Source organism: Callithrix jacchus, chromosome 4 (assembly GCF_049354715.1).
Source record: "Callithrix jacchus isolate 240 chromosome 4, calJac240_pri, whole genome shotgun sequence".
NCBI classification, from domain to species: Eukaryota; Metazoa; Chordata; class Mammalia; order Primates; family Cebidae; genus Callithrix; species Callithrix jacchus.
In genome coordinates, this window is record NC_133505.1 from 69,282,926 (window position 1) to 69,296,839 (window position 13,914).

Here is a 13,914-nt window from a genome sequence, read left to right on the forward strand (position 1 = left end):
CAAAGGCTTTCTGGTTAATATGTGATGAAGGCTAAAATCAAAATGGCAGAGAGCCGAGAACACTTCAGGAGGAACATAAGTTCGCTTATAAGGTAAAGCACTCATGTAAGGTGAGTGGCTGTACCCTGGTGTTCAACTCAGCTTGAATTTTAGCTGAATAATTCTGTGCAGCTCCATTTGTTACTTAATGTAGTAATGAAAATGTATTTGCTCTTTGGTCTTCAACATTCCCTACACATCTTTTAGAGTGGTTAACATTCTTTCTGTTCCTTTCAGGGGAAGAATTTACTTCTTTTTACTATTGATAATAGAATATTTTGAGTGATTTTTTTTGCTTTAAAAAATATGATAAACCTCCATGGTGAGAACATATGATTTACTATGCCAAGCTGTTTTGCTGATTTAGCTTCCAGACAAACAAGGAAATGAAAGGCAGAAGTGAAGAGTTTAGATCAAATAGTAGATATCACAAGCAAAATGACAGATATAACTCTTGAAAAATGTGAAATGCAGTGGTTAAGATTAAATTTAGTAATTTCCTTGGGAATTAGCTGTATGTAGAACATTGCATATAGAACATTGAGATGATAATCTTTGCCAGAAAAAGGATTATCTCATTGTAATCAATCCAGTGGAAAAGAACACCCCTTACTCGGCCATCTTTCTCTGTGAGCACACAGGCCTTTCATAGAACAACCATTATTTTCAGCCACCAGCTATTGGGGTCAGAGTGAGTTGTCTCCATGACTGTGTGTACATCCTTTGGCTACAGGCACTTGAAACTAATTTTTAAATGAACTAAAAAATTCCAAAAGCCAAGTTATAGTAATCTAGCTGCCATCTGATAATGAAAACTCTGCTTAATTTTTACTTTTTTTTAAATAATGAAAATCTTTTTCAGAAATAAATTAAAAAGGTGAATGTAAATACTTTAGATGTATTGACAAACATTTTTATTGAGGGGGAATACTGCTATTATTCCCCTATTTTACCCTCAGAGTAACTCCATTTTTTAATGTTTGGGTAAAACAAGTTATTAACAACAGTTAAATATTATGCAATGTGTAATATTATACATGTATGTGTATATACATAGATATATAAGTATATATGCATATATGTACCATGTAATATATATCATATATTTTATATATGAAACATATAATACATATGATATATGCATTTTATCTTTTATGTATGAAATACATAATAAATATATTACACATATTTACATATGATTGCATATATACTATATTTAAATTTATTACAAATGTATTTTACATATATAACATATATATGTAATATATTTTAGAGATTTTTAATAGAGTTGAGAACATTAGCTTCTTGAGGTTTGAGATCAGACCTGCCTGCCTAACAGTAAGCAGTGACAACTCGAAGGGATAGATTTCAGACCTAGAGTACAAAAAGGCATCTAAGGGGAAGAACATTTGAAATGTCTCCTGTCCATATCTATCTACTGATTTATCTGTCTGTTTCTCTCTCTCTCTCTCTTTCCATCTGTCCATCTATTTGGATTCACCAGAGGATGAAAAGGACCATCTTTATGAGCATCTTGCAGTGACCTGGGAGGACACATGCTGGCTGGTTCCTATCATCCTCTACATCTTAACTTAATTCTGAAGCATGAATTTCAGCTGAAAGGAGGCTCAAGCTTTACTCTTTTTTTTTTTTTTTTCAAACAGAAACACAATAGAATTTATTTCCTTTCTTTTTGCTGAGGGAGAAACAGTTTCCTGGTAGGGGAGCAGTATTTTCAAAAGCTTCTTAGGTGTCTTTAAAAACAAGGAGACACCTGAATTGTAAGTGCTGCCTTTTCTCTTAATAAACTTCATCCAGACAGTCAGCACATCACATACTGACAGTCACATTTGATTATGGTTTATATTTCTTACCATCGGAATATTTCTTTGCCTTAAAAATTGTTTCCATATTTACTACCTCCACATCGTCCCCTAGAAATGAGGTAGAGTCTGTCAGTAGGTCATAATTTCTGCGACTTTATACATTTTCCATTCTCTTTGAAGGCTGTAGGACAGAGGTCAGGTCTAGCTTTACATTTTCTATCCTCTTTGAGGGTTGTAGAGCAGAGGTCAGGCTTAGCTTGCCAGTCACGGCAAATTCCCTTTCTTCTCACAATATGCTGTGCTGAGTGTTAACGATAACATGGGGCACCAAGGCTTTTTTCCCCTCTCATTATTCTATATTTGAAATTAACTAAGTATTACAATTAGGCACCATTTTCCCTAGGTAAAGATGTGTTTCAATTCCCATCTCTAATTTTAAAGTGTGTCACTAGGTTAAAAAAAAAACAAGATAAAATTGTGGTATTATGTTATAAAATATATTGGTGAGGAGAAGTAGTAATTCAATCATTCCACTTAGGAGACCAGAGGTCATTATTAAAGATGGTCTGCAGGCAAAGAGAGAGAAACAAATGGGACCATCATCAACGCAAAACAACAGAAACACAAAAACTGATTTTATCAACGTGCAGTAGGGAAAAGAGTAAATGTGACAGAATCTACAAAAATGAGAAACGAATAAACAGGCTCAAATTTTCAAGTGGATGCTTTTAGAGAGATATACTTGATAGGCGTTCAGAACTCAGGCCTAAAAATGCCTCACAGAACAAGAATTATTTCATGTTAATTTTGAGTTAAATTTTAAAACATGAGTTGCAAAGTTTAATCATGTAAATCTCAAAGAGTTGTTTATAGAATTAGGTGACTTAATATTCAGAAGAGTGTTTGTCACATGATAAGCTCCATAAGAGTTCCGTTCTATTATTTTTATCTCAGTTGGTCCTTGCATAATTCTATCAGGTGGATACTGCTATTATTCCCTTCAGGTGTGTCTCAGAAGGTGAAGTCACTTGCTTGGAAAAACAACATGTCCCTACTGAATACCATCTTCGTGGGACTATCACTTAGGTGACTGTCCTTCTCTGGCCCATAGGTGGGCTGGTCTCCTCATTTGTTCTCTCCTTTGATTTTGAATTTTAATTAATTAATTAAGTAAGTAAGTAAGTAATCTAGAAACAGAGTCTTACTCTGTTGCTTAGCCTGGAGTGCAGTGGTACGATCTTGGCTCACTGCAATCTCCTCCTCCCAGGTTCAAGTGATTCTCCTGCCTCAGCCTCCCAAGTAGCTGGGATTACAGATGCATGCCACCACTCCAGCTAATTTTTGTATTTTTAGTAGAAACGAAGTTTCGCCATGTTAGCCAGGCTGGTCTCGAACTTCTGACCTCAGGTGATCCACTAATCTCAGCCTCCCAAATTGCTGGGATTAGAGGTGTGAGGCACTGAGCCTGGTTTTGATTTTGAATTTTAAGTGGTAATGAGAACTGTTGGAATGTATCCCTGGAAAGAATGACCTGGATCCCTGGGACACACCCTAGTTTCTGTGCTTTCTGAACCTGGTTCTTGAGAATTTATATTGATCCTTGAGCTACTCCATATCTTTCCATTCAGTTGTTTCCATTGTGACTTTGGTTCTGCATGGCTTTCTGCTTGGGTGAGGGGGTCTGGTATATGATGGAGGAAAATGACAGTACCCTGTCACAATCATCTGTGCTGTGGCCTGAGCTGGCCTAGGAAAAGCTAATGTGGTAGAATCCTTTGTCCTGGGAAACGAGGGATTCAAATGGCCCCAGTACAAACATGGTGCCTTACTTCTCTAGTACAATAAAATCATGGTGATAAAGGGAAGCTCAAATTTTTTTCATCTAACTGTTTTACATCATCAGATTAATGATTACCTGGAGGTCTGAAGTATTCTTCAGTGCCCATGTTCATCTAGTCACTTTCTTTGTTCATTGTTATATGACTATATGACCACTCTGTTTATAAATCTGGTTTTTATTTCCTCTTATTTATACCAAGTATTATCAACTTCTTAAAGAAGGGACCATGGATTTTTTTCTACCCACCAGGACCTGTGATACATAGTTTCGCTAGGTTTTCCAGCTATTCTGACTATTCTCAACCCTGCTCAGTTGTTCTTGTTCTCCTGTAGAACTGCCATTCCGTTCTCCCTTCTAGATGTTTGCTCATGTTGTTTCTCCCACTTGAAATGCTCTTTCTCTCCCACTTTATCTTTGAAAATCCTGTACCATCTTCAAACCTCAAGTGGCCCTACTTCCTCATGTGTCAATTTATGTTGATTTCTCTCTGAATTCCCATAGCACTTAACAATCAGCACGTCACAGTATATTAATTTTATGTGAGTGTTTACCTGAACGGTAAGATTCACATAAACAGTGATCAGTTGTTTTTTTCCCAATATTTTAGTATCAAACATTTTAAACATTCAGACAAATTAAAGGGATTTCACAGTGTAAACAGTCATGTACCTACCTACAATTAACATTTTGCTGTATTTGGTTATCATTTTGCTATCTTTGCACTATCACCTTTATATCCCTCTATTCATCCGTCTTTTCACCTGTTTTGTTTGCATTGCAAAAGAAGTTGCAGAGATGAGCATACTTCACCAGATGCTGAGGCATATTTTAGCATGCTTAAAGTATGAGTCAGTATTTTTTATATTTTTTGTGATTAACTTTTCTCTTCTCCATGGAATCCAGCAGAGTACTGACCACATCGTAGATGTTCAATTCTTTCTCACTGGATTGAATTTAGGTACCACTTTGAAAAACATATGAAACTAAAGGTGTTTAAGCCCAGATAAGTGGTCTCTGGAGCCTCAGAGGCGGATAGAGGTGGGTGTATATTACAGACTTTTGGAAAAGATATCTCTGTACCTAGCTTGTATTAGCCCAACTTGTGACCTCTCAAATATGGCCGAGGAGTATGTCCAGGCAAAGTCTGAGGAGGCAGTTGGCTGAGAAACTAGACAGGCTACCATTTGATTGACTGAAATACTAAGAACATTGATGTTGCAGAAATAAGAGACTGATATTCTAGTTTATCTGAAGGTAGATAGAAATGAGGTTATAAAATAGTCATAAAAATGGGGTTCATGTGCAGCAGCCTGTTCCACTGCACCCAGGTGGGTGGAAATTCAACTCCTTGCGGAGCTAGCACACTCTCCAGATAGACAATTTGGGCCCAGGCAGACGATGGCTTTGCAAGGAAGCTGCTTTCCTGAATCCGTGTAGGCAGTGAGTTTCTGACATCTTATTAGGGGAAAGAAAGTCACAGTGCTTTTCAGATTTGGTAACACTTTTTAAAACATGTTACTATAGCAGTCATTATTCACCCTGACTTTTTTCTTTAACAGAGATATGTTTATATTCATATCCACATCCACATACATTGTTTCATTCTTCAAATGACAGGCTTCTTCTCATCCACGTGTCTCTGATCACCCCCTCTGGCGTTTGCTCCTGACTGTTTATTGAATCCCTCCCACCCCCCTGCCATTATGTTGTATCTCTGCATTCTATTTTACCTGAAACATTTTTCAAAATGACTATATACTTGTTTCTTACATTTATCATAGTGCGCTAAAATTTCATAATGTCAGAAACACATTTTTCCATTATCCTCTGTAACTATAGGGTCTTAAAGCATCTGACTCATAGTAGACTCTTAATTAAAATGTACTGAATCATGTATACTGAAAATACATGAATAGGGAGAAAATTTGTTTCAGTGTTATCCTAAATGCCCTCACTGTGTTTAACTCTCACCCTGGCTCTTTCCTTTCTTCATTTCCTAGTACTTTAATATATCCTGGCTCCTTGACTGGGGCCTGTGCTCAAACTTGACTTTCTGGGCAGTGCCACAAGTTAGAAAATCATCTACTCCATCTGTAAACTTTCATTCCTTCAGCAAGTGGCTGTCACAGCTAGGGGTTAGAAGAAAATTTTATCTGATGGAAGAAATTGACCACAAGCTGCGAATGATTGAGAACTTTGCTTAATGTGTTAAATCTCCTCAGGATGTTTACCTATTAGGAGAGTGGTAAAATCTGGTAGTATGACTAAGCAACTTAAGTTCAGGCAGTGTATGTGAAACAGAGACTCAGCTGTCTAAAATCACAATCTGAATGATTTGAAAACTGAGAAAAGCGAATTCATTCTTCTTTGAGCATATTATAATCTCACTTTTGTTATGCATCTTTATATTATAAGGGGAATACTGAATTCCATTGTTTCTGACAGATTATCTGGTGGCTGATACATTGAATTAAGAATGCAGGGAACAGTTAGGATGATGAGGATTTCCCAAATCATGTTGTTGAAAATGGGTTAGGAGCTGGGAGTATTTTGTTTACAGAAAAAAATACAGGGAAGATAAGAAAACTTTGCTTCATTCATTTGAGAAATTTCCTTTGAACACATACTGTATACTAGCAATAAATTAAGTGCTGTGGAGAAACAGTGATTAAAAACAGTAGTCCTGCTTGCTATTTCATAATTAGGAAATAGTTAAGGACAGTTAAGTAAAAAGAGGAAGATAAATTTATAGTTATGCATGTTATTTCTTTTTTTCTTAAAAGAACAGGTAGAGTCCTGATGCACATAAAATTGCAAGGAAAAATACATTTCCTTAATGTAAACAAGTCCCTAACATGCACAGGGTCTATAAATGTGGAATGAAATGGGACGCTTTCTGGAACAGCAATTTCCCATTATTGTTAAAATTTAGTTAATGCTAACAAGCTTTAAAGTCTTAATAAGGTTTCAGATAAGGTTTTAGATAAATCCCATATGCATTAGTGATGAGAATACAGACTTGCCCGTAGTTTTTAAAAAATAAGATTCTCAGATTTTGTGTTATTCGAGATCACTAATTTTCACTTATGATAACCAGAGAAATAAGCATAATTGTTCCTATAAACAGAAGTCTTCCAGGTCAGGTTTGAAAAAGATGAGTTATTTGCTTTGGACTGTTTGATCCTCTCACAAAGAAAAAGAGTCAAGTGTTTTGTGAGCCTGCCGTAATAAACAACTGATAGTTCTTTTCTTTGTATATAATAGGAAGTCAAACCTAGGTCACAGAGAGGGGAAAGATAAAGGTAGCAGCATATCACCTATAATAATCAATATAAAAGATGGGTGGAGGGGAAAGACTGCCAATTGTGCATCTAGTTCTAACTTTTCCATTTTTGTCTTGAGTCATGTGGATCCACGCAAGTTTCCTTTCTACTCAGGCATGAAGTTTCTTCAGCAGAAAAATTAGGGGATTGAACTTACATTACTGCTAATGTAACTTTTCAATCTTACATTTAAATATTTTAGAAAAAAGTAAGCATATATTTTGTGAGAACACTTAATTACTTTGGACCATTAAAATAATACATTAGAAATAAAATTTGCTCTTTTCTCAGTGGCTCATTTAGAGTTATCACATGTAATAAAAAAAATTCCTCCTCTTATTCCTGAGCCTAGGAATAAACCCAGCAAAGAAAACTTTTCAAGCACTTAGACATACTTTTGAACAACTCACATGTGATATTTTAAAGGAACTGTTCTCTCAAACAGTAATCAGTAATCTCGGTTGAGAAAAATCTGAAAAATCGCATATCAATTTGTGTCAATCGTTTATTTAGAAATAAATACTCATTTTAGTATAACATACCTCCTCGTATTAGATAGAAGGGGAATGTGCTGAACTTTCCTGCATTTATGAAATTATGAACATGTGTCGACAATAGAACTGTAATTGATCCACATAATTTTCTAAGATGAAAAAATATATTTCAACAGTACCTACCAATTATAGCCTAATGAATTTTAAGTAATAGAATGTTATGGCTTGATATGGTTTGGCTCCGTGTCTCAAATCTCATCTTGAATTGTAATAATCTCCACGTGTCAAGGGCAGGACCAGAGGACCAGGTGGAACTAATTGAATGATGGAGGCGGTTTCTCCCATGTTGTTCTCTGATAATGAGTGAATCTCGCGAGGTCTGATGGTTTTATTAGCGTCTGGCATTTTCCTGCTTGCACTCATTCGCTCTCTGGTCGCCGTGCAAAGAGGTGCCTTCTGCCATGATTGTAAGTTTCCTGAGGGCTTCCCCAGCCATACCAAACTGTGAGTCAGTTAAACGTCTTTTATTTTTAAATTACCCAATATCAGATGTCTTCATAGCAGTGTGAGCACAGACTAATATATGGCTTTTTTCGTAATAGCAAATACGTTAAAATTTTTCATTTGTAATAAGTATAGATTATATAATAAACTATAAACATCTTTAAAATACATTTAAATTTATCATATGCATTTTGTGGGCTAAGTGAAAATAATTTTTCCTACCCCTTTTTGAATTTCCTGAATTTATAAATGGTATGGCTAATTCCATGTTTCTTGCAATATATTGTCATGATTAGAATAAAACTTGTGCTAAATTTTATTGTGTGAAATTTCTAATACAAAAATGGCACTTGTATAAGTGAAAATAGAAAATAAAAGTTTTAGATTTTGTACATTTTTGTCTTATTGTAGTTGAGTTTTCAAAATTGGTATGTTCACTAATTTTATAAAGCTTATTTTAGAATTAAAAACAAGAGAATTTTGAATATTTCTTAGGATTTTCATGCAATGTGAAGTATAAGACATTTTAACTTCATTTACTGCTGTGCAATATTGAGTAGTGATTAGAGTTACACTCTGGATTCAAATTTCTTGGCTTTGAAAACCTATGTGTGATTTTTCGGTGTCCTGAGGCCTTACATGCCTCATTGTCCTCTTCTTTAGAATAAGTATGATAGTAACTCACTGGGTAAATATTATAAATAAATAAATACAGGTGTAAATAATTAACTACAGGTGAAGACTAACAAATATGCTTAGAAAATGGTAAGGGCTTAATTAGTGATAGCGATGTTATTAATATAATTTAGACATTTTCTTTAAGAAAAAAATTGGAATCAACAACTTCTTCATTTAACCTGAAGGCCCTGTATTAATGTCATTCCTTTTTTTGCAGCATAACTTTTGGAGTTCTCATTAGGTTTAAGTCAATTTTCTTATCTTTATGAACATTTTATGATTTGTATATTTGCATATGGCAAACCTACTGCAAATCTCTCTAAAAAGCTAAATTTCCATGGCCTTTACCTGCTTAACTAATACCCTTTAGTAAGATTTCTGTGGTGACGTCTGTATAGTTGATTTTCTTCTGACTGTAACATTTCAATCCTTATATACTTGTTTATATTGTGTTGATTCAGTTTCCCATGTGGTCTTAGGAATTATCTCTAATCATACTTTATTCCTAGTGTTCTTATAGTAATTTACATGTGACAAAAGGAAGAGATCTTGCACTATTTATTGTTTGATTTTGGAGATGAGATAACAAAAGATTAATAGAAAAATCCTTCACAAGACACGAGCATGCTGGGAATTGAGAACAAAGGAGTTGAGTATGAGTTGGGACCAGTCTAAGCTGGCTTTTAGAGAGTGATTGTCTTGCAGAAAGTATAGGGTACAATTTCATAGGATAAAATAGAATATTTAGGGAAGGGATTGTAGCATTAACTATGATGCATGTGGTGGGAAATGTGGGACTGTGTTTGGGACAGTAGAGATTATGGCTTCAGTGGAATGGGAAGCCCAGGAAACTTGGGTGTTAGAGGAGGATAAAGATGTAAGGAGCTGAGAAAAAAAGCTCAATTATAAGACACATGCTTTGTTCATGAAATGATAAATGATGGAGATAGGGGAAGTTTCCTATTGATGATTCGCTTTGAAAGTGACCTCATTTAAATAATATTTCAGAAATGGGTTGTATAGAATGGTTAAATATAAGGGCTCTACAGTAAAATGGCCTAGGAACCCTGTTTCAGATGCTTATAGTTGCATGACTTTAGATAAATTAATCTCCTTAAGTCCCAGTTTTCTCACTTCTTAAATGAGTGTCATAAAATAAACTAATCCTTAAAAATACTATAAAGAATAAGTGAGATAGTGTGTCAAGATATTTATCATAGTGACTGTCACATAAGTACAAAATAAATAGATATTATGTAACTATTAATGGACCTGAAGAAATGACTACATGAGATTAATGCAGGTGAAGTTTTCAGCATATCCTTTAACTATAACAGACTCAAAACTTAACAGACACTTACATATCCACCTCACAATCATCTGGACAGTTTTCTTCCCTGATGATATGGAAACAGATATGCTTACTATAGTACAGACAAGAAGAGGCATGTGTCCATTCTGTGACCCTGCCAGAGCTTGGCCTCTGATGGTACCAGGGCTATCACTTTCTTATTTATGAAATTGCAAAGGAGACAAGCCTAGCAAGCAAGAACCTTCAAAGACATTTGCACCAGAGGATAGTGGATTAGTCACTCTGCTAACTGCCTAATTATGAAGTGTTTGTAATAAGATGCTATAAAATAAATAGTGAGCATTTTTTCTAGTTCTACAGCGGCAATAGAAGAAATAGGTGTATGTGTGTGACAAACCATACAATAATACTTTCATTTGAGGGATACTTGATGTTTTTTAAAGCACTTTCATACATAGGAAATTCACAGAAGCATATATAGCTGAAAATGAGTGTTATTATCTTTATGTTTCTAAGATCCTTTGCAGTTATACAAAGAGTGCTTTGCTTCCTCACTTCCCCGCTTGCAGGATTCTGCCTTTTAAGTGTCCTGTGCCTTCATTTTGAAGCAGAATAATCTATAAAGATTCCTTCTTGCACTCTATACCCAGGTATACTGTATTTGGATTGTGCTCTATGTTCTAATAATATATCAGTGAGTGGCATTATTTGGAGTTACGTACATCCATGCTGATGCACATTTATACAATTAGCATTTTGTGGTTTTGGTATTTAAGCTGTTCTTTGGAAGAGTCACTGTTTCTTTGGGTTGCTCCTCATAAGAAACAGTAGAACCAGCCACGAACACAGGGAATTTAGCTCCCTAGTTACTATGGCAGGGAAACAGCAGATGTGGGGATACATGTGTAGTTTATCTGAAAGCAGTATTGGCTTGCTTAGGTGTAAGTCAAATTCAAGTGCCTCAGGCTTCTTCAAGAGGTAAGTGATGATTGTAGCTATCAGCCTCAATCAGTAACAGTGAATACTTTGTGATGTGTTGCCCAGAGGCCTCTGGGATGAAAGGGGACGCAAAGGCCTGGTCCTCTTGACTACATTCAGGAAAATATGAACATCTCAAGTCCAGACTCCCCTTAAGGACAGCTGAGGCCTCTGCCGAAACTACTTTGCAATTCAACTTCTGCCTCTTTTCAATCCTGTTTCCCTCACTGCCTTCCAAGTCTTGTTCCTAAGAACATTCTCTAATAAGCTTTGTGCATGTGAATCTCCATGGCAGACTGTTTCCAAGGAATCTGACCTAAGATGCAGTTAATAAATTTCAGGGGCTGAGAACACTCTCTCTTAACTGCAGGAATTATAAACCATCATAGAATATCCCTCTCCAAATATGTTTAGAAATCTTCAGGACTTGATTGCACATGTATGCCAAATATCAGACTCTCTTGTTCGTGATTTCTGTGCATTATCAATCCAAGATTTTACTTTTTCCTATTGTAAGCATTCTATACATTCCTATTCTGTGAGGTTATGCCAAACCGGAACTGTGTTTCTGTCACTTTCCCTGAGGCTGAGGTGACAGAGAACTTGGGATTCTTCTTGACCTTTATTTCTGCTACAGGACCCCAGTGAAAGGGATGAGGGACACTGCTATTACCATGCAAACAGGAGAATGCTCCTTTTCTATTTTATTCTTTGAGTAGAGGGGAAGGGATTCCCAAGGCATGTCCATCATATATGACTGGAAATTTTTGTACTTCAAGTGGTGGGAGCTGTATTTAGGTGTCTAACTAGCCCCTATATAGATCAGCAGATGCCACTGGGCACTGTGGGCATAATGTCATCACGAGGCACAATATATTCCTGTTTTATGGTAATTGGTATAGGGCTTTGTCCTGCAATCTCCTTCTTTTTATCTTTGTAACATTTTGTCTTTGAAGGGCAGGATGGAGTTCTGATATTACTGGCAATTAGAATTAGGCCAGCTATTACAAAGTTAGAAAGTAAGAGGGACCAGGACAGAATTCTATTTCAAATACCATAAAACAGAAATTTACTGTGTCTTATGATGGCATTAAAATAAATTATCTGAAGAAATATTAAAACTCTTTGTTTTATATTTATTGAGTTCAAACACTTTGGCTCAATACCAGTACCTGTCTATGGAACCAGCTTTCAATTTTAAAGAAAATTAGTAAATCTTTTAAAAAGCCTTAAATTATTCTTAACTGAATTCTGTATTAGGTGGAAAAGAGTTCACAGATGTTAGATTGTAAAACAATTTATATCATCATATATCTACATTTTATATGTTGATAAAGTCATGAGCAATTTGTTCAGGAGGAAGCTGGCATAGCTTCCTTTAGCTTCATTTACAAAGATAGGTTTTTTTTTTTTTTTATAAATAGAATGCTCTATATTTTGAGTGAACTCAGAATTCTAAAGAAGTTCATTGAGAGAAATGTTTTCAAGGATTGAGCTCTACCACTAGGAATGGGCTTCAAAATTTTTCACAATCAAATCTGATAGTCATTTTAAGGCAGTAATCAAATACTCTCTAACCACAATGATGAATTCCAATTAAGGAGAGCTAGGGGGACTACCAAAGCAGGATGAAAAATACACAAAATATCAATATATTGTTAAATGACCACTTCATCACTTATTTAACAAATCATCTCTTGATGTTTCCCCTGAATCTTATTTTTCAACATGTTAAATCCTATTATTTAACTGTGCTGTACACCAGAGTGTTCTCTGACCCCCATACACTATTGCTATGCTGTCCAAATTTTTATAATTTCAGTTTGCCCCAAGTCTTCATTTGTTTCATATTTTTTCTTATGTAACTGTCAAAGTCTTGTCTTGAAAGTGATAAACTATACACATTTTAGAATTACAGAGAGAAGGCTTTTAAGAATTGAAGTTATTTTGCTGTATGCTCTGCCATGGTACAAAAATAATTCAAACTTTCTCAGCCGTCTTTTCTGACAGTGGTAGAAATGTTCCACTAATAATAAAGGATGGAAAAAATCTGGAGTCTTCCTCAGCATGCATTCCTAGTGGTCAAAAACATTTCTTGCCTTTTATTTTTGTTTGCTGTTACCCTCTGCATCAGAAATGACAGTGTTTGGCAGTGATTTGCTGAAGAGCTAAACATCCTTTCACCTGGAACTTTTCGTTCTCAAACATTTTCTTCCATGTGAATGTTGTTATCTACACCAAGGTGTAGATCTTTGCAGATCCTCTTTCATCTGTTGTCCCTGATAAATTTCTCATCTTCAGAATGGAGTTCATTTTTCATTTCATGTTATAGATGTACTTGCTACTTGTCCCTTTCTCTTCAGTGGGGTGTTTGCGGTTGCTCTCAGGACATGAGGATTAACTCGTTCTGTCTTCTCAGCCTTCCATAAGATGAGGATTTGGGTCTGGAGTTTTCCATTTCATAATTTTGCTAATTGCCATTCTGTTTTGATCACTTGAACTGAATTACACAATTTAAAGGCACAAATGTGCTTAGACCCAGTCAAATAATCACTTCAAATACGTTTTTTAAACATCAAACTGGCTGGTAGAGTCCCAGGGGCACATTATTCCATAAACATACTCTGTAGACTCAGGTTCAGTTCATATTCAGGCTAAGATGATTTCGCTTCAAAAGATTCACCTTATTTGTTTTTGAATAAGCACCAAAGTAATAATTCCATGTTTCTCAAGAATATGCCAATTTTAGAGACAATTTTCTATAGCAGGACATTCTATCCAATAATCCTAAACAGTACTAAATTTATCAAATTACAGATTAATAGATATCTTGAAGATTTTCATAAGCTTATGTGATAAAAGAAATTGTAGTTTTACAATAGATCTTCACAAATTTAATACGAATAAACTGCATTGTAAC

The 13,914-nt window shown here is 35.4% G+C and overlaps 1 protein-coding gene across 1 annotated transcript in view; it reads right to left on the reverse strand.

Annotated features, from left to right (window-relative positions):
* EYS (EGF-like photoreceptor maintenance factor) overlaps positions 1–13,914 on the reverse strand; it is a 1,911,700-nt gene that overhangs the window by 356,544 nt on the left and 1,541,242 nt on the right. The window lies entirely within an intron of this gene.